General features: G+C 41.9%; 1 protein-coding gene across 4 annotated transcripts in view; it reads right to left on the minus strand.

Annotated features, from left to right (window-relative positions):
* LOC112567669 (dopamine D2-like receptor) overlaps positions 1-22610 on the minus strand; it is a 246808-nt gene that overhangs the window by 101834 nt on the left and 122364 nt on the right. For 2 of the 4 annotated variants that reach the window (XM_025244394.1, XM_025244391.1), the window contains exons 1-2: positions 16296-17952; positions 15408-15932 (exon numbers count right to left, since the gene is read on the minus strand). The exons of the other annotated variants lie outside the window; for them this stretch is intronic. The gene's annotated coding sequence lies outside the window, so the exon portion shown is untranslated. Of the gene's footprint in view, positions 1-15407; positions 15933-16295; positions 17953-22610 lie in introns of those variants that run through there. 4 annotated transcript variants of the gene reach the window in all.

Raw genomic sequence — 22610 nt, forward strand, 5'->3', positions numbered from 1 at the left:
TTACACCAAGAAGTTCATGAGCATACAGCATGGAAATAGTTGAGGACAAGACAGGGCCGAGAAGACACGAAAAAGGGTGAGAGATGGTTAGAGAGAGAGCGGGGAAGAGAGCAGCTGTTCCTTCCTGGAAGGAAGTAAATGGAAGTGGAATAAAACCTGTAAATGAAATTTCGAAAGTTAAAATGCGTCAAAATCCTTCATACATTATGAAATGTTGGGTTGTTTGAAAGAGAAATCCTGAAATCTTAAGCAAGTTTGGCTCAGACCGCTAACCAAGGATCAGAAGTTGTATAGAGTGTCGAGAGTAAACCTTTTGTTAGTCTGGTGCAGGACAAGCTTGTTCAGGTCTTTAAAAAGTCACAATGACCATGGAGGGGCTAGAAGGAGGAGGAAGCAATTAATGATGTTTTACAGATAAACTGCGTACGTGTGTGTGAGAGAGAGTGTGTGAGAGAGAGAGAGAGAGAGAGAGAAAGATGTGATTTTTTTTCATTTATGTCTGAGCGCGTGTGTGTGAATGAGTGACGGAGAGAGAAAGATTGCTATTCTCGTCTACATGTGTGTGTGTGTTGGGGCTTTAGTGACATAGTCACCATCAACTCTTTAGCCACTATAAACAGACAGAACTCAGCCAAGCGCTGGTATAGTATACGACAACTTCATAAACTAAGTGTAACATGATTCCTCCACTACAACATTTTTAACATTGTCGACTAAACAAATGCCAAAGGAAAGCTTGGGAATTCAGAGACAAATGGTCTAGTTAAAGAAAAACATAAGACACTTGTTCAGCCCACCGGTGTGTGACTGTATTTGTTGTTCCAAATTACAAAGAAACTCAATTTTTGATGGCGTCGATAAGATTAAAAACTGCCTTAAAAGGAAAAAGGATTTTTTTTAGGATACACTTATGTTAGATAATGGGTTTTCTCACTGAGCCATTTTATAATCCATTAAAAGAAAACATGCTGGAGCTGTGGGCTGGGGTTAGAGGTAAGAGGCTATAAAACACTCTGATAAATAAAATTAAATACATTAAATACAAACACTGCAAGATCCGCAAAATGTTACTTGATCCTTCTACCACTTCATGACCTATGAAGCAAGTTTTAACCAGTTACTTCTAAGTGTAGAGTTATTATCAGAAGTATGAATATAGCCGGTCTGAAATGTGAATCCTTTCTATCACAAGAAAATAAAAAAATTACCTTTGAACACTTTGGAAACACGATGGCAAAGACTGCCAGAAACAATGCATGTTTCCTATCAAGCTCAGGCAGAACTGCTCTAATAACAACAAATCGACAAAAATCTGAGACCTAATGATGATAATATCCAATAGTTGCAATGCCAGGTCCTTCCCCTGGCAGGAAGCTCATGCAGTTTGTAAATCGAAAGACAATAAGAGCTGTACACACAGCTATTTAAATAACATAGAATGCATTGCATTCATTAAATTCTGAAAAGCAAATTAAATGTCTCATATTACAACATTAAGATTGCCTGAGTACAGTGTGTTTAAAGGATGTGTCAACACATGGTAGTCATCGTAATCTATTTAGGAGTTACAAATGTAAAATTACTATTATTTTCTATGAAGAATGTGGTCAGGCAAATTGGAAACGATGGAAATGAAACAGTTGAAGAGAAGATATTGCTGACAAAGTCGACGAGAACGACAAACCACGAAAATCTGTGAAAATCGACATAGAACTTTGAACGTGGGCACAGAGAAGGTACTGGCAATAAAAGAGAAATTTAAAAAAAAAGACGAGGACGACGAGGAGATACACAAACAACCCCATAACATTTCAAGAGAAAAAAAAAAGACATGCAAGAAGACATTCTGCAAGCCAAGAGGTTTGGACTTTTTTTACACTGACGTCAGCGCACCGTTATGAATGGAGGTGCGCTCTTCTTTACGAGGCTCGCTGGAGGCAGAAAGGCGGGATTGAGGGATTTTTTTTCTAAACGGAAAGAAAACCATAGCTGCAATGTCGATCCCAAGCTTACCGGCATACATGGTAGGCAAAACGTAAAAATATAGGTTTACACTCAAAGAATTTTGATAAATTCAAGAAGTGTTTTCCTGATTTTACGTATTTAGCCGCCATTAATAACGTGTCCTCTCAGCTCTCTCTTCTTCTCACACTTACACTGTAGTTATATTTCTTTCTCTCTCTCACACACACACACAGAGTACTTATCTTTTATCTTACCCTGACACACATATTGTACTTCACCATCTACCTCCTATTTAATTCTCATCCCATTCAGATTTGCTCACATTTGCTCACAAGGGATTAATTATTCTCTTCATTTTGCAGAAGAAAGTATATCTTCACTAACGTGGTTTTAGAATTTTTGTCATATTTTTCTAACAGCGAGAGTTACCTTAAAGTTAGTAATGAGATCTTTGCTCCAGCTCCAGCTTAACCAACGTGTTGCATAACCGACACACAATTATCTCCTGACTGAGAGATTGAGTCGATTCAAACTGTGACATTTGCAAAGATAGAACCCGACCTTCCACTCAAGGCCATAAGAAATTCACTGCACTCATAATTTTAATGAGAGAGCTTTCATTGTGGAAGAAGCTGAGCATGGCAGAACGTAGGCGACAAGCAGCGAGCGTAGCTGTGGTAGCTGTGGTAGCTGTGGTAGCTGTGGTAGCTGTGGTAGCTGTGGCGTCGCTAGGCCTGATCGAACCCTCCGTGCAAAACGTCAGCTACAGGAAATGACTTTTCTCATGGGATCGAAGAAAGGTCTGCGGTCTTAAGCGTTGCCATGTCGGAGGTTCAGGAGCAAAACCGTGTGACACTCAAACCTCTTGCGATGTGACAGAGCTTTTTGTGGGAAGGGAATGGAGGCTGAGGAAGCCATATTGATGGTAGAGACAGTGAATGAAATGCTTCCGCTGTTGAGTATGTTATGATGAGTGGCACTGGGGAGGGTCTGTGGCAGAGTCAGTCTACGAACCTGTCTTTAAAACACGCGTATTGAAAATCAGATGGAAAGAAAGAAAGAAAGCATGAAAGAGTACAGGTTAAATGTCAGCTAACTAAATAAGGCTTCAACTACTGCTCTCCCCTCTCTCTCTCTCTCATACACATACACAAAGAAACATGCATATTTTCATGTGCTGTGTCCTCCGATGAGTGTAGCTGTTTGATATTGTTACTCATTGTTGTGTTGTTATACATTTTAAAATAAAGTTGGAATATTTGACAGTGCCCATGTGATCACGGTTCTTTGAGTAGTACACATACCGCCCATACGGCCAGCCAGCATGGACGGTGTCTCTATATTTGGTTTTTGGACTTCCCACCCTGACATTTATCTGATGTATGTACGGTTCAGTGGTAGTCCGTTTTGCAAGAACAGTTTTTATTGGCTGTTGTGGGTTCAGAGGTTTTCTTTGCACTCTGTTTGTCCTCAGCATGTGGCACCTGTTTACAGGCCGGACTTCTTTGCTGGCTGGGAGTAAAACACATATTCCTACTCCCCTGTGATGTGCATCTCCATGCACAAGGCAACGGGATGCTGGTGTGGTGAGAGAGAGAGCAACGTTTGAATGTTATCGTTTCGTTTTCTCTTTGATGAAATGTGAACCATTAGTTTTCAGTACTGTCAGCAATTACAGGTATAAGTAGAACAAACCAAACTGCTTGTTTAGCCAAACATTTGAAAAGAACTTCTCATTCACTATCTGTCTAGAATTAAATCGCAAACAAAGGTTTACCTCAGCAACATTATTAACAAAAATATAGTTACAGGGAGAGCCCCAGCTATGAAAAAGACCGAGGATGCAGCTAGTCACCCTCAAACTGTCGAAAGCATGTGACGCCCAAAAATTGAAATGAGTCTTTTTGTGCAACTGTTTGTATTCACACAAACACACGCGGATAAACTTTGCATAGAGATGTTTGAGAGTTAAAATGTCGACACCAGAATTCCGGCCACTCACTCATAAAATCCTCCGGACTTCACAATAAATATTTTTCCCTCTGAGAAAAATTTGTGTCACTGAAGTGATTAACATTAACAAGTTTTTTCTTCTGACTGCTGGGATCTGAAGCTTCCTTACAGACCAGCAGCATATGGAAAAGAAGACCTATGCAAGGAATGTCAACTGAAACCATATAAGGTTTCTTTCTAGACAAATATCAGAAACAGGTATAGAGGAAAATAAGAGACCATAGTAGAAGGAAAGTACACAACAAACTGCGTGAAAACAACTCATCTCCGTATGCTTCAAGTCCTACACCACAACCGCTTGATGTTTTCTTGCTGTGCTGAGGAAGATAAATCAGAGGTAGGGACATTAGCACCTGAAATGGAGGGGGATTATAACAGCGAGGGATGGCAATCATAATAGAAAAGAATATTGGAGAACTTTGTATTCAGTCACCTGAAACCTCTCTTCTTGCAGGCTCAAGTTCAGCTCGCCGTCAGTGACATCAAGACTTTTTTCTGAAATGGTTCCGGGCACTTTTTTCTCAGCAAAACGTAGGAACAACCCTCACACCAATAATACAAGAAGAATGCATGAAGCTCGCCTAAACTGGAAGAGATTATTTTTGAAACTTTTGAAAAAAACCTGGATGTAAACATGCATTAGGTTGTGAGTGTACGGGTCCATGAAGGTTTGTCTGTCATTACACCACCATGCGCCGCTGGTGTCGTGTTCGCTGGCTTCCGATCGCACTTGGTGGCGGTGTCTAGACCAGGTGCAAGGCGGGCGATCAATGGTGCATACGTGCTTTTCTTTCAGACAGTTTTTCAAGCAAATCATTCAATACCCGCCACTTGAAATAGAGACGGTTTTGCTCAAGTGTGGCTTCGGCCTTCGCCTGTAGCTATCCTCAGCCTCCCTGCCTCCCGACTGTAGCTAGGCCACGGGCAGGTAGCATCCTCTCAAACAAACCATTATTTTATGCCAACTGCTTGTCCTTGGACTCATTTCAATTAATCACCACGTTCCTTCTACAGCAAAATAATAATAAATAATTACTCCTGTTTTAATTGAGATTTCTGTTTTGAAAAAAAATACTTCGACTTAAAAGGAATTGCGCAACAGAAGATGGTATGTACAAGTGAATGACAGAGACCTGCAGCTGTTGCCACATTAAGGACAAGGAAGCGCCATCTTTGCGTAACAGAATATTCACACCAAGCGTTTAGGAGTTCAAAATCTCTTAGAATAACTACAAGTGATATGGAAAAGTACTGCCAGGCTATTAAGAAACCTCACTTCCTAAAACACGTTTGGAGAGTGTTCTTCGTTCTCGTGTTGAACATCTTCGTCACTAAACAGTGCGTAGATGATCACATACACACATACATATACATATACACACACAAACAAACAAACGCATAAAAAGTTTTGATTGTGGTCAAAGAGTAATTTCCTTGTTAATTAGGTTACATTATTAGGTTCATTAACATTAACCGACTTCCTATCGATGAATAAGTTGCCTCCAGATAAAAGTTTTCTGGGAAGCTATCCAGGCCAGTGGATTCCAGTGACACTTGTCAGAGTACTACCAGGGATGGCTTGTGACTGGAGCTATACAATCGCTGGCAGGCAGACAAGTGGAGAGTGCCTGCTGACCACTACTGGTGGCTGTGAAACATTGCAGTGTCCAGTCAGTGAAGATGCTAGCAGCACGAGTCTGCAGCCCGCTGGTCTCCACTAGTGATGACTGTTTGGCAGTTGTCCGTTGCCAATGAGCGGAAAAAGGACACGTGAATGGATCATGTCTTCGTATATTAATGTCAATATATACATTTGCGCGGAAGTACATTTGGTCTGTGTTTCTTATTTGTTTGCTTTTTGAAAAAAACAACAAATAAGTTATCTTGAAAAATGTTTCCTTTACAGATCACTGTATTACACATGGCTGTAATGCACAACAGACATTGGAAGTGTAAAAGGTTTCAACAGGCTTGATTCTGTCTTATTAAATCGTGTTAGCATTTACTGTTACATACAAAGTTTTCAAATACGTGTGTTTACTTGGAAAGACGGTGACAGAGAGCGGAGACAGCCGGTGACAGAACTGCACCAAAGCTACTGCCAGTAAAGAGATGGCAGAGTTGCGGCGGTATCGTGGATACAAGACACACTGCTCAAGATGACCATGGAGAAGGTCTGTGAACAGCTCAGAACTTTGCTTTTCGGAAGTCTGACATTTTCTGTCCATAATTATCCAGGCTCTTGACCGTGTTATGCTGCATATGAAGCTCGCACACCAGGGGGCAAGCAGTGGACACAGAAAACACAGAAACCCAATCAATAACATCTGCATTTCGTTACCTTTGAAAGCTGGAGGAAGTAGTCTTGCTGCTTACCAGAGACCAAAAAACAAAAACAAAAGAAAAATAAACAAAAATATAGTCGCAAACGTATTCTTTGAAGATACGAAGCAAAAGAAGCAGGCTTTTATCTTAAAAACCTCATCTGAAAATGTTTCCGGAGTTTGATACTGTGTGATGTAACTAGAAAAAAGACCAGAGTAATGTGTCTTGGCTGAAGATGGCGTTGTCAACCACTAGGCTTGTAAGCACGGCTTCAAAGTGCAAATCAAAACTGACAGTAGATGTGTTTACGTCCGGGCACAGTTTCCTTGCCTTCAGCAGAGAAAAGGCTAGCGGAAGGGTGATAACTCGATGAACACGCGACAGACGCAAGTGGCTCACTCTCGCCTGTAATGAATTCAATCTTACAGTGAACTCAAGGGCGGCAAGCCGGCGAAACAATAGTGTCTGAGTTGGCTAGGGTTGCCCTGCGGATCGATCATTGGGAAGGTCGATAGCTTCTAAATTGCTGCCAGGGAGGACCTGGGGGCCGGGACTCTATGCTTCATTTTGGTCTCACTCCGAGCCATGAGAGCTACACTGCTGCTGACGAGGGGCGAGAAGGCTTCTGAAATTTTGAGAAGTTGGGAAAGTAGCGATGTACATAGTTTGAATAGTCCCAGGCAATACTTCCACCGTCGCCGTACTCGTGGGCTCTATAGTCGACTATCGTGGAAATGACCAACATCAAGAGGACGAAAACATAAGGGACACGAAAAATGGACAAAAAAGAACATAATATCCCTTTTAAGATTTAGCAAAAGGAACATCAAATGAGGTAGAAACAAACAAGTAACCAGCTACTTGCATGAGCGATCCTAGCAAAAGCATTTGTTCTGGCAAGAAAACAACACGACACATCGGAAGGGATATACAAAGTTTCTATAAATATATCATTACTGATGTTTGTGAAAATGAGACAACAGATTACTGTCAGTATCGATGGAGCAACGTAATCCAACAATCTGATTGCAAACAACTGCGCGCGCAGCGGTTTTCAACAGGAAGTAATCTTCGATCCGTTGACAAATAAACGGTAGGATTTTGTTGCAGCTTTTGTCTTGTTGGCTGAAAAGCTTTCCAAATATGCAGAGTTTTAAGTAGGTTTTACCAAAACGATTGCTTTATTTATTTATTTATTTATTTATTTATTTATTTATTTATTTCTTTGTTATTGCTGATCACACCGCTAGATAAGGAACCATGTGTGGATGGCATAGTTAGCACACGAAGTGCAGAGCTCAACTTTTATAAAGCATCCTGAACCTTGCGTATGGCTCATTTGGAGCGAGCGAATAATATTTTCTCCAGTTTCCACTTCCACAGCCTTCCTTAAATAAAGCTGATCAATTTAGTCAGAATCTATCTTTTTCAAACGTGTTTTCTCCATAGTCAAAGCTTTTGCACGTGTGAGAGTAAAGATGTACTTCAGCGTGTTTATAAACACCTATTCATTCCATGAGAGAGAGAGAGAAAGTGTGTGTAGGCGTAAACAAGTAGACATGTTAATGAGTGTGTGAACACAAACATGAGTAATTTCATGTATTAGCGCATGAACATGTATAAATTGTGTGCCTGTATCAGACAGGTAAACATTCCGTTCATACGCCGTGTAAACATAAAGACATTTCAAACATATTGTTTGTACATCAAACACGCTGGAGTGTGCATGAAAGTTTTCTCTCTCCTTTGTTTATGACTAGGATGCTCTCCTGCTTGTGACTGATTATTTATCTCTGCATTGTAGAAAAACCTCAACATAACGGAAAACTTTTTGTCAAATAAATGAATAAAGTTTGTTCATTGGCTAATATATTTTTCTGTCTTATCACCAGAACATTTTTTTTCCTTTGGTCCTTTCCTGTCTCCTCCTGTCTGTGAAGACAGCTCTGTATAGGAGTAGGAGTTGCATCTATCCTTAACTATAGGCGAGCTGGAGCTAACCATGCATAAGACTAAACGCAGCGAGAATAATCACGTGGTGATAAGAGACCAATGACAGGCAAGCTTTATAAGGAAAAGGCAATATCCATAGATGGTCTCTGCTCCTACCTCTGGCGGACTTCAATTTGGCAGCGTTCACGCGTTGGCCATCGTTCAGACATTTTAGGCGTTGCTATGGTGCCTGGCTCAGCACCATGCTAGCAACAGATCTCGTTTCGTAGCCAGCAATGTTTTATCCATTTAGACAGCCTTAAATTTCGGCGAAAGAAAAGCAGTGAAAGAGAGAGAAAGAGAGAAAAGGTTTTAGATTATCCGAGGCTTTATGCGCGAGTGCTGTGCTCTGCCTTACTGACGTAATCAGTTCTTACTTTCCACCCTCCAGATGAGTTTGGAGTAAGCAGCTCAACTTTTCTTCCAATTACTGTACTATCTGCTGAGTTGGAGAAGTCAACAGCTGGCTCTGTCATAACGTGACCCGACATAAAGGTCACGATGTTTGCGTCGTTTAATGTCACGCACCGTAATGTTAAGAAAACCCAACAGTTTTCCGCAGCGGTGACTGTTCATTTCGAGAGCTCATCTTAAGTGAATGCTGAACCATTGCCCTTACGCTTTTCCTCCTCCGTGAGAGATTAGTTTGGAAAAAAAAAAAACAGCAAAACAAGAAAAGGAAGAAAACATGGATATTTTAACCGCATCTGACTAACTTTTATATCAGTGCCAAGAATAGCGCGACTTAAAGTTCAGAGTTTATTTACTTGTATAGTGTGACGTAATGCAACCGTTGCAGTGATGTTAATGTCAGTCCGTGCGTGTATTTTGAGAACCAGCTTGGTCATATAGGTGTGCTGGTGACGATGAGTAGTATGATGGAACGATTAACGAACGGAAAGACTGATGGATGGTCTGTCGTGATGTCTAACTTCCTACCCCAACGCATTCACGTTAATAAAGCCATATTTTTGCACATTTTGCAAATGTTAATAATAATAATAATAATAATAATAATAATAATAATAATAATAATAATAATAATAATAATAATAATAATAATAATAATAATAATAATAGAGGTGTTATGACAAATCTATGTTATCATTGCTTCTTGCTAGTGATCTATGTAAATATTTCAAATATGTCTGACATTTATCCATTAATACACTTTTAGTAGTAAGAGAAAATAGCCGTTAGTTATCAACATAATGTCCAGGGTGAATGTCAAGGCGTTAAAGGGACTCGTCACAAGGCTAGGCAGAAACTAGCTAGGTCCATGTGGCTGATAGACACTAACTAGGCTTTTAATGCAATTCTCATTACGTCTATTTATTACCAGTAGATTTGCAGTTTCTTCGATCGATTACAGAAAAATGCACGAGGAAAATAAACACTAAAAAATTATATTCAACAATATGTTTTTGCTAAAGGTCATCTGGCAGCTCAGTCCAAACATGGTTGAACCATACAAAATGTTGCAGTGAACCTCCCTAATGCATAAGCTCAGAATCATTGACACCACCTGGTGATAATGACTAGCCAGGTGAATGTCAAGTCCTGACATTACATTCAGGTGGCAGTCAGATAACGACACGTCTCTACCTGTAGGGTACAGGATGCAAGAGAATTTAGCCATCCCCAAATACGCATGTATTCATGATATTTCCTCAGCGAGAAACTCTGTGTTAAACATGACAGTAAACAGTAAAAGGCAGTGGTAGTGACAGTGAACAGTAGAGGCTGTTGTAGTAGCATGCTAATGAGTAGAAGCAGCGGTAGTCAGATGCCATGAGTCACCTGCAGTCGTATTCAGTCTCCCAAAAACCTGTTGCTCGAATGCATCCAAGCTCGCAGCTGAGCAGGAAATGACGTGTCTTTGTGGAGATGCAGATGCGAAGCAAGGCAGCCATCCTTCGGGCCACAACTGTCATTAAAGAAGGAGGCCGACCATAACAATGACAACTCTTGCGGAAGCCTTTTTCCGTCATAAAGGGAGAATAACTCCGAACGGAGATGACTCCATGGAAACTGCAGGATATTTGTCCTCATGAAGGCCATTTTTAACCTGGGCAAAGCATGAAACCACCGATGTGCCCAAAATTCCCATTGTATTATTGTACTCTCAGATATTGTGGCCAACAAGTTTTGACTAAGCATATTTACCAAGGCTCCAATGTGCAGAACGATCATCCACCCTAAAACAGGGGCTACGAGTTGGGAAAATGTTTCTGATGTATTTGAAACTGTGGGTTTTACATTTTGATATAAAAATACTTTTATCGGTGGCTTATATTGTGTCATTACTGTCGAGTTTCTTTATCGCAAAGACTCTCTTCTCATTTCTATGCAGTTGCCACTTGCCATTGCATTTTCCGGTTGTCGAAAATAGATTGCCATATCAAAACAAGCTCCACCTTTCCCCAAGGAGTCACGATGTCAGTCAAATGCCCGTATGTCAGCAAGCTTCGATAAACACACACGCACTCACGCATGTACAGTCGCACATGTACTTAAGAGCAGCACACGCACACTGACTTGTACAGCAGTCTTCTGCTTCTCTTACATTCTATTCGATCGTTCAGCTAACCTTCATCAAAAACCAAACCCGATTGGATCACATCTTCAGAAAAATAGCATCTATGACATTTTGATCCGGGTTCGCCGAAACCTCTACGCATCAACGAAGGCGTTTCTACAGAACATAGCAACATTGAAAGTGGCTCAACAGTTCAAATGATCAAACAGCGTGAGACTAGTAAAACACAATGAAGAGTGCTGATACTTTTTTTCTCCAGCATTTTAAGAACTTTTCAAGAGAAGACGTTCGAGTTTGACTGACCCCAAAAAATGGTGAACCAAACTTTTCTGACGACACCAATTCCGTGACCTAGGAATCAAAGACCCCGGTGTTCTGTCAAAATTCTTTTCATCAGCTTGTATGTTAGGGAGACCAGGATTCCCGCTCTTAATGCTTTTTATGACTGCTCTGAGATGAAAGCTTCAAAGAACGGGCAATGCTGCAGATAGCTCCGAGACTATTAGAAAGTCTACTGTCTGCTAATCTCCCTTTAATGTTGTCCAGCTAAACCATCTCTACAACGTGGGTCTGGCGGCCGGCACCATCATTTCACGCTAATTTCCTGCCGAAGGAGAAAAACATGAGACGGCCGCCACTCGTTAGGGTCAGCAGCACAAGAAAGAACTTGGAACCCTAGGCTCCAGTGAGAAGGCAACGGTGGGGTACTCAACAAAGTAGACGGAGACTTACCCCACCCAAGGTACAGCTGTTACCTGAGGCGCCGGTCGTTGAATTTGTGCACGTGCCGCCTGCTGACATCTGTAAAGTCATGCTCACAAGAGACAAAATATCTGCTTAAATAAATAGGAAATGGAGATGACACGTTTCGCTTGAATGAGAGAATCTGACATTTTGAATAGCTTCTGCTTAAATTGCAAAACAATCACATTCAAAACAGTTTTTAACAGGAACGATTCACAACGATGGTCAAGGATACAAGCATGATGCCGCATTTCTGACTGGAATTGAAATTTGGAATGAATAAGGCCGGCATTGTGTAGTAGTGTTTGACCTATTCAAATTACTCATGAGCAGAACAGCTTACTTACTGAATAGCACATGTAAATGAATGGAGCAATAATACAAATCCGGGTGGATGTTTCCCCAAGTATCCTTGAAATCCAACCAGATTGTTGTCGTTCAAAGATTTTTCCCACCGTTAGTTTTCTGTCTTCTCAATGCCGCTGATTTCAATCGATTGCTTTACATCAAACACCGGACATTTTTTGTTTCTATTTTATCCGGGATAGCCTGACCCTTACGTGAACTGCTTGATCCATCCTAATCATTTTGAAGTTTAATTTTTATTCGTACCAATAGAACTCTTTAAATGAAGTTGAGAGGTGGCATTGTTTTCTGGCTTTTCCGCATTTCTCGCTTGATTTCCTGCATCAGAGAGGACACTGGGAATGACGTCAGACATCGACCCTGATGTGGAGCTACATCCATTACATATCTGTATATCGACCATAATATCATTATATATCTATATGTATTATCGCTTCACCCAAAGGAATCAGAGTCAAGTGCTATTGCTGTGCTTATATTAGACACTGGAAATATCTCAACAGCATATTGAACAGTCACACATGGGCCTTCCATAGATTATTCTTAGCTTAACCGTCCTTCCATTGTCTGTAAAGACTGGTAATAGTTGCAGTGTCTGGTCTGATTACGGTTGATGGAATCCCAAACCTTTGTCGATGCAGAGAGGAGTGAACCGCTGCAACCAGGGGTCTGGACAATGGCTGGACTGGGCTAAAAACTAAAAAAATTGGGCTGTGTTTCTGTATGTTAGTGCTCCTTTGTTTATAATATTTTTAATTTACGGGCTACACCACTGGCAGCCAAGAGTGCAGTGAGACCACCACTCTATGTTGTTACTGAAGCGGACACGAGGATCGATGGCGGCATGGCTGAGTGTGGAGAGGCGGCTTCCTCAGCTGTGTCAGTCACAGACCACGATCAAAAGATGTTCGCAGTCCGAAAACGAGAAGCTCGGTGCTGCACGGCCTTCGATGTCCTGCGGTCCTGACGTGAGATGCTGTTATCAACCATCGCCACTTTTATCTACCAGGAAACATTGGAGAGTTCTACAGATGTCAACGACTGGGCATACCAGCAGGATTACCAGGTTCAGGTCATTTGATCATTGGAGCACTCTCTCGTTCTCTTCTCTTTCTTCATTTATGTCTCTAGTCATTCCTCTCTCATTCCTTCACAAACGGGAAAGTTAGTTTACGAGAAGGGGCGCATGGTTGGTGTTTTACTCTGAGCCAGCAACTAAAGCGATACTACGGTGAAGAGCCAGACCTGTAAACACATGCCACATGCAGAGAAAGAAAAGTGTGCCCTAAACAAGACCTGAACTCAGGACAACCAATCCTCTTGGTATTAGTGACAGGTGATAACCAATGTGCCCCTGCACTGCTCAGAGTTGACTTAAGCATCTAGTACAGATAGATATTAAGTGACACATTCATACAATCCTTTTTACTACATGATTTGGTTATCAGTGCAATCACTATTATCCCCAAGTATCCCAGCTGTTTGAAAACAGTGGATTAACGGGAAAAAGGGAGTTGTTGTAGACTCGGTAATGGTGTGATACCTTACAGAGCACAAAGAAACATACATTTTACCCCTGAAAATAAAATTGAAATAGGAACTGGGGACAAATGTTCTTTCAATAGCCTAACTGTGACCATATCCGAATAAATGTAGACTCAACACAGTGTCTGATGACTTCAGTCTTACAAATGTGTTTTGTTTCTAGTCCACACCCCTGCAGCAACATGCTATGATTGCAAGTCAAACACTGACGAGGAAACCTGCATTGACAGGGGCAATATTTATGTTCAGGTATTCGTATGGAGACACACACGTGTATGTGTGTGCAAGCATTTGCTGGCGGGGACATGATGAGGGAGTATAACTGCTTTCTTGACACGAGCAGACAAGTCGGTGTATGTTTACGCAGCTTACTGAGTCCCATGAGTCGTGGCTAACCCACACATGATACCGACCAACGCGCATGTCAGCGTACACCCCATCACACTGGATGTTATACGGGTATCTCGGACTGTATCCCGCAAACTGCCAGCTTCTAGTGCATCCTCGACATCCAGAGACACATCAACTTCAATCTGACTCCAGATACCCAACGTGGTGGCTCTGTAGCTTCTCCGTTGGGAAAATATTTACAAGTAGGTAGTTGTTTGAAAGACATCTACAAGTAGATAGTTATTTACATTATAATCATCAGTAGATAAATTATTCCCATTTATTAGAGGGTCTTTTGCCATAAAACTTTCTAAGAAATCAAGCTGCACAAAAAGCTAGCTCTACCCTCTCCCTATGATTCTCTCTTCTCTCTTTCCCTCTCCTTCCATTCTTCAGCCTTAATGAAATCGTGTTTTACTTTGTGTAACGCATTATATGTATCGTATCATGTTACGTGTATCGTATTATGTGCATTGACAAAAACATCAGGGTTGAGGACTCTATTAAATTAATTTGTCTCCATCACGGGTCAGGGTTTGTTTCAAGCCTCTCTAGCTAATTAGTGTAGCGATACTCTACAGAGACAATTCAGCTGTTTTTATATCTCCTCTCCTTTATCCCCTTTTTTAGAAGACCAAAGATCCCGCCTCATGCATTTTTTATTAGTCCAAAAGAGCCGAAAACTGCCTGATCGGCCAATTTATGGTTGGCTGGAGAAAATGAAAAGTGCAATGGAGTAAAACAAACGTAAATGCAATTTGTAGTAAACACACTAACATAGCTCTGAGTCCGCTCCTGTGCAAATCAACAATAAACACGAAAGAATTGTCGCCATGCATCAGATATATTCAGCTCACTGTCTGTTTTAACCGCATGATTGGTGACCCGTGCTAAGGTGCTTCTGTGGCCATGCTGCTGGCAGACGACACAAGCGTTCCATGCTGTGCCACCAGACTTCTGTAGAATGGACAACTGATGCGAAAATGTCCCAACATATAAGTCTGAGCAAAGTTTCTCTGGCAGACAATCTTTAATGTATTCCAGCACTTAGAGTGGTTGGTGCAGTTTGAATTCATGGACATTGTTTCTGACAAATTCTGGATATTCTGTCCTTTAATTCTTACGTGCTGTCGGTGTCCTTTAAGTCTTTGAAGGAATAGTCAGTGTCTAGTGTGTGCAGCAAGGTGCTAGTGCTGTCAAACCGAATGAATATAAACTGGAATAAAATTGGGGATTCAAAGTTTAGTTTATCTGACGAGTGAACCGAAATATAAAATTCTACGTTTAGCTTTAGTTGACAACTGATTACTAACATTGCGGGTATGCCTGCGAGTGTGTACATGTCTCATGCATACATGACTAGAGATGCACCCGCTGGGCTGTAAAGGTGTGGCTGAGGGAGAGAGGGGAGACAAGACACAGAGGGGTAGGAGGTGGAAATGAGTGCATGGTAGCGAGCGGCACTCATTAAAGGCACTGGCCTTGAGGTTTAAACGAAAGGAGATCGATAGGCACTCAATGAACGTACCTCCTCCTTGGGTTGCAGCAGTCAGTCGCTCCAGTCTCGCAGCCGACACTGAGAGCGCTGGCAGGCCCTTGTGGCACCGTCTTGACGCATGCGACTGATGTGAAGGGTGAAACTTGGGACATCAGCCGTGAAGGTGATGCGAGTCTCTGTCATGGTGAGCGGCAGCTGCAGTTGTGCAGGTAGCTTGTGACGTTTCATACAACAGCTTGCAGTTTACAACACAAACACTGCGCAGCCACACCACGCAAGCAGGCAGCAAACTAGGGTATCATACACATTTTCCCCGTTGTTTCCTCTGGGTATAATTAAGCGACGATATCTTTTTTTTTCAAACAGCAGCTGATGTTCTCTTCACATCCCGTTTGATCACAACCTGCGTGACATGTGTTTTCATGGGCAGCCACAGTCTGTCAGGTCGCCTGTGTGCGACACCTGAGATGTCCGTCCAAAGACTGTCCCACCTGCACTCGCCAAGCGTTATCCTTCAAACAGTCTTTGACATGATGAGTAGTTGATCAGCGAAACCTGCGTACAGTATTCTTTTATTAATGTTTGCGACCATTCTTTTTATTTTACAACTTGTCAATGAAACAAGACAGCAAATATTTCTACAAAAGGACGACATAAAGCGAACAGACACGTTAACAATATACTGCTGCATCTCTAGACTAGATAGGTGAGAATAGACCGATGTAACTCTACAACAAATAAAGTAAGACATGTGTAACAATATACTGGTGTAGCTCTACAACTCTAATGCCGTCAGTATACAAAATACTTTAACACCGCCACAACATCTTTCCTGCCGCCTCAGATAAGAAAAGAGAGAGGAGAAAAGGAGGAAGAGAGGAAAGAGGAAAGAAATTCGATGAGGAAAATAACGCTCACCTGGGTTTGACATGTAATATACCAAATAATAACATTGACAGCACCCAGGTCTAAGTCAGCAGAAGACGGTTCAACTGACGGTGTAGGTGACGCAGCTCAAGTCTCGCACGTGTGTGTACGCTTGCTGCAAAACAAGAACTCGTCAGGTCTGCGAGTAAAACGACGACGTCCCCTGCTGCTGGTGCCACAAGAACAGACCGGCGAGCGCCATTGACGGCCCAGTCGGCGGCGCGCCATGTCTGCAGCCGGGTCTCGGCGCACGCGGCTCTCTGTCGCTGGGGAGCCAAACGAGACAGCGAGGAGGAGCGGAGGACAGCCTGAAGGAGGACAGCGAGAAAGAGCGAGAGACGAGAGGAAGCTTCTGTCGGTCCCGCACGCACGCACGCGTTCCTTGACTAGCCTGGAACCTGCGCACTTCTTCATTAGAATGTCTACCTGCTACTACAACTGCTTCTACACCACCACCACCATCACCACCACCACAGGTAAATCCATCCTGCTGATCTTCAATCCTCCACCTTCCACACTTCTGGACTATGTGGAATGAAACATGCTTCCGAACTAGTCTGCACCTCTGACAAGATAATAGTAATTCAATCCAGTCACAAGGGAACATAATCTCAATTGCAGGATAAGGTACTTCTCCCCTTTCCCCAAATTTACATACAGGAAACAGAAAACAGTTTATGGGGAGAATCCATGTCTCGTGTGCATGCAGTTCTTGTTTGCATATTTCGCGCCAATAAGTTAGGTCTGGGGTTCAAAGAAAAGGCGATGACATCATAACGGAAGTCACGGTTACGTGTTGCAGCCATGCAAACATCCCACAGGGACTAGTAAATAGGGTAGATTATTAATAGTCTGACTTGTCAAAGATTTTTGATATTTCCGCTTGGTTTCGTAGCTTAGAGTCAGACGCCTGACAGCTCGGCAGATTGCTAGTTGCATGATGTAAACATGAGAGACAACAGAGACTAGCGAGGAACATGGTGTGTGCTGCTCCACTAGTAAATACTTCATGAAAGGCTAAACATTTTAATGGGATCCCAAGAACTGTTGGGAGTAAGCTGAGAATAGATGTTGGTGTCATTATTTATTTTGACAAATTTTAAAGCTGAAATAATATAAACAATTATGCTAAACAGATACGATATCAGTTTATTAAAGGATCGAGTTTTGAATAATTTAGTAGGAAATATTTTCAATGTACAAATGGTTTCCATGACAAAGAGGATTTTAAGTGCCGGCCACAAGCAAGGTCTGTCCCACATGACGCAGTTCTTCTCTTTGCATAGCGATTGACCTCAGTTTAACCTCCTGGCGGCCTTCCCATTGGACGCTTGGCATCGTGGCTAGTCACGTGGTCCCGGGGCTGTAGCTCGCCTGCTCACTGCACGTCGAAAGCTGTTCAGGCCAGCGGGGGAGGTTGTGGTGACGGGCAAATATTTGCTTCCGACAATCTAAAAGCCTTTCTTGGGTTAACATCCGCAACGACACCTTTCGGAAGTTTATTGCTGATTGTGTTTTCTCTTAGCAATTAATATGATGTATTGTTATTAATTTCAATTATTCTGTGCAGTTCAAGCAAGTTCATTCTCCCTCCCTAACAAACACAGGAAAACATGCATACACACAAACACAAACATAATTACACACAAGCGTACACTTAAAAGGCAGCCGATCCTGACGAAGTAACCTACTATCCTAGGGAGCTGTGCTGACCAACTTGCCAAAATTCTATAGATTATTTTTAACTTGTCTCTCTCAAACAGTTCTCTCCCTTTACGCTGGAAACTTCTAGTGTCAGTATGCGCTTTACAAATGTTGTATTAGTATAAGTATTTTTTTTCTTATTATTTTTATTTTTATTATTAATATTAATACAACGCGTTGTCCATTGCTTGTTCAAAACCTAATTCATCGAGAAGGAATGTTGACCCAGAACTTCTCTTGACCAACAACATTTCTAGTGGTCTCATTTCTGATATTCTGTTCACTAATGCTGGTGCTCCCCGAGGTACTGTGCTCTCTCCTTCTTAGTTTTCCCTCTACACGAGGGAGTGTAGACACAGGAACGAAAACTGCCCTATAGGTTCATTTGCAAACTACTCCGGCCTTACAGGACTGATTTCCCACGATGATGACGGACAGGAAATTGAACATGTGACATGGTTTGATGACAGTTATTTAGAGTTAAACGCTTAGAAAACAAAAGAAATGATTGTAGGTTTCAGGAAAGACAGGGCTGATTTTGATGACATACTAAAGGCAAGATTGTAAGAAGAGTAGCCAAACAGGACAGGGACAAGCTGAACAAAAACATTAAGAAAGCAGGAGGGGATTGGGAGGAGGCAGAATGACTCAGAGACACTAAATCACGAGCTGAAGTACAACAAACAACAAACAATTTCCTGAAAATGATTGACAAAGATGTATTGTATTGTACACGCACAAACACAGTCTCGGGTGCCATGACAGCTTGTGTGAAGGAGTGAGAAGGAGAGTGTCAATGCGGTCACCAGTGAGCTCACCATGCCTTATAGCAACAGAGTGTTACTATCAGTAATGCATCCAATGGCTCTCGTGCAAATGGACCCAAAAACGAAAAGTAAGGGAAGTCGTCCATTTTTGTGAAGATGGCTGATTAACAAGAGCCGGCAACCTTATTTCATGGGCACCATGCCTCTCTACAACAACTGTTATGGAGCCTGGAAGTGCTGCTAAAAGCCCTACCGTTTCAGTTTTTTATGTGTTTGTCACTTTGTCACATGTATGAACGCCCCTTGTTCCCTACATGTACATAGTTGCTTCTCTTTGTAGTGTTTGTTACACAGTTGCTTATTATTAAGGCCCTCTGAAGCTAAAGTGATATTTACCCGCGTGTTGTTTGAAGCATTTTCTACTTGCAAGACAATGCAAACCAAAATCTCCATTTTCACTTGCCAGAGAAGACAGATTAAATTCGGTTTTTTTTTTTTTATTTTTATTTATTTAATTTTTTTTTTTGCAAGAATATCCGCACGTGTTATGTATGGATGAATTGATGTACCTACATACACATGCATACGTATGTGCGTAAGTACATAAATAGTAAGACTGGACCTAGAGAGAAGTAGCCACTGAGGTCGATAATGGGAGCGATATGAAATTGCTGCCATACAAAGAACAAGTCACAGCCACAGCCTGTTTTGTAAGCCACTTTAAAACCAACAGCCAGGGTCGTAAAAAGTTTAGTCAGAAGGTTGCCCGAGAGACTCATCGATTCAGGCATGGGTTATGCATGTTCTTTGCCGCCATTATTTTCTCTTTTAGACCGAGCGGCCCGCACGTGTAAGGCGCAGTTAAAAAGGACGTCAGCAGTCACAGAGAACTCCAAGCCTCAAAAAAAAATAAACAAACAAACAGAAACCGTGTGATTGTGGAAAACAGTGTGTGCGCGCGTCCAAACTTGAAATAGTAGAGCATTCTTACAGCAATTTTGGTAATAAACTTAAAGCTGTATATATAACACAGTCGTATTGTTGATAAACATCAAGCAACATAATATACTTGCAGCAGTATTGTAATAAACAAAAGGGAGTGGCTATCGGCCGAAAGGCTCTAGATGCTGAAAATAGTTTTCAAGAAGAAAGAGAGATAGGGACGTACCTACAGACGTTCACACATAGGAAACATTCATCACTGATGATGATGATATAAATATAAGGTTATACAAGTTTATAAGTTTAAGATTCAATGTTTATTTTTATATTTATTAAGTTTATAAATAGTTATTTGTAAGTTGATAATGTTTTCCAACAGCTGGTATGAAAGATTGTACAAAATGCACTTGTCTACAGTCATGCGTGAGATGTGTATGCGTGTGTGAGAGTAAAAGTGTACTCACCAGTATGTACATCCACATCTACATTTGTATAGAAAAGTATGGTTAGCTTATTTGCCTTTGTTCAATATTAAAAATAAATAAAATTGTCAGTGGAAATCAAAATGCTTCAGTTTGCTTAATGGAGAAAAAAATCAGAATTGTTTTTCAGCAAGATATCAATGTTTTCACAATCCAGTCTGTTTATGATCTCGAACTACAGCTACATAAGGAATGGATGGAAGAGAGAAAGAGCAAAAGATCAGACAAAAACTTGCTAAAATCTGGCTGGCTAGGCAAGACAGTCAAAAGGTTAGAATCGTCTTGCAGCCAAGGAAGCAGACTGGAAGAAAGGAGGATGGGCGAAGAGACAATCAAAAGAGCTGTTAGCAGGAACTAATTACACGGGGATCCACTTTCTTAGTCGGGTAAATGTTATACAGGAACAAATTATACGAAAACAAAAATTGATGAAAGCATTTGGAAAGAATGACAAAATCCGATTTCGGTCTACAGTTATCTCCTCTTAGGAACTAAATGGCTGGTTAGAGCATCGATATCCGAGACAGTCTGTGCGCTTACTAGCAGTTTTGTTGTACCCACATCATACTCCGATAAGTCTAGTTACAAAATGACAGACAGATTAAAATTTATAGTTTCTGAAGTTACGGTCCGAGTACAGCTTACAGTTACTGAGATTACAGTCTCTTTACTGCTTACAATTACTGGCAAAACAGTTCAATTACTGTTGCTCTTGCTGCCTGTCTGTCCGCCTGCAGTTACAAGTTGTATTTGTGTGTAATGTCTGAATAATTATGTTAAAGTAACCGATGAAGACAATAGAAACGAATCAGAGAACAATTTCAACGTGCTTTAAAAGTTGAAGCAAAGCTTGCCCAAATTGATAGATTAATAAAGATGGGGGAAATGACATACTTGTCTGCCCACGATGCTACTCGTTTGTGCTATAAGACTGGGCAGGACCGATAACCCCTGTTGTCTGTAGTCAGAGTTGTGTGGCATGTGTTTGCACTGTAAGATGTGCAGACCCGAGATGCGCATTGTCTGTACTATAAGACTGCACAGACAGCAATGAATACTACTACAGGATGAACATGCTCGTCATAACGCTCGTCCCCACTGTCACGTGATGCGCACGTTCACCTGCAATGCACGGCAGCCTCACCACGTGACCGCGTCCTGACCCACTCAGCAGAGGCAACAGACTGTCGCGGTCTCCTGCCGCGTGACTGACCGTGCACAGCTGCTGATCTTTGTCCGTCAGTGTGCAGCGAATCCCCTCCCTCCACTGACAACCTCCCCCTCCTGTGGGCGGCCAGCGATTTGGGAAATGCACGGTTGACTTGACTGCAAGCTGTGGAGGAGGAACAGCAAACGCTGCTATTGTTTTCCCACGCATGGCCTTCTGCTGCAGTTAATGGGTCGGCAAAGGTCACAGTCTGGATCAGACATAATGTTAGGGTTTAGAGCTGCATATTTATCTTAAACAAATATATTTTACGACTCCACTCTCCTATTCCTTTTTTTTAAGTGTAACAGATAAAGATCTTTCTAGGAGGAAGAGAAAAAAGTCCAATCTAAAGTCCACTACAAAGAAGCAGGAAATAGTTGTGGAGATTTATTTATAGCTCTGTCAGTTTATAAATTACAGTAGATACACACGTACCTCTTTGTGAATTTACAAATATACAATTCCATATTTCGCTAAAGGAAAGAGAACGTGTTTAACTCTGCTGTTGTCGAGTTCAAAGGTGTTCACAGTGTCATGCAAATGCCTGCAGAACCTGGCGGGCACTGTGTTTTGGCCTCGCAGGTGATTTGGAAACTGTGTCAAGCACACGACTTTTCATTCAACGCCTGTGAACCTTGGTGGACCTCAGAACAGGAAATTCTTGCCAAATTAGATGAACTATTTGCACTAAGGTATCAAAAACAGGGTCAACCTCAAATGAGGCCGAGAGACTTCGTATCTTTTAATCATCACGTAGTGGAAAGACTACTCATCTCTCAAGCACCACGTAGCTAGCGACAAAACTACGTTCTCGCATTCACATCGAGCATCCTGCCCCAGCCGCAGACGTTTCTTCATCAAATAAATTTCCACTCTCTACCTCAACCACGCTGCCCTTCATTGGCTCCAAGCGGCCATTCCAGCGTGCCATTGGTCATTCGCCTGCTGGCACGAGCGGCTAACGAGAGAGCCGGAAATGACAGCTGGCGATTGGAGTGAGCTTCTCTTCCCACGCGATGTGGCCAAGTGCCCTCCCTTGGACAGAGAAATCCAAGTCTACTCCATTGTGTCTGGTCAGCTGAGGCGGTTTTAATGACATCACTCGGCTAGCCTTTCGTCTCCGAATCTAAAGCTGTTGGAAAAAGAAAGCGTTCATTGCTGTCTGTTTTCCGCTAGCTTCATTTCTCCTGTCTTCCGACAT

This window comes from Pomacea canaliculata, linkage group LG7 (genome assembly GCF_003073045.1).
Source record: "Pomacea canaliculata isolate SZHN2017 linkage group LG7, ASM307304v1, whole genome shotgun sequence".
Lineage (NCBI taxonomy): Eukaryota > Metazoa > Mollusca > Gastropoda > Architaenioglossa > Ampullariidae > Pomacea > Pomacea canaliculata.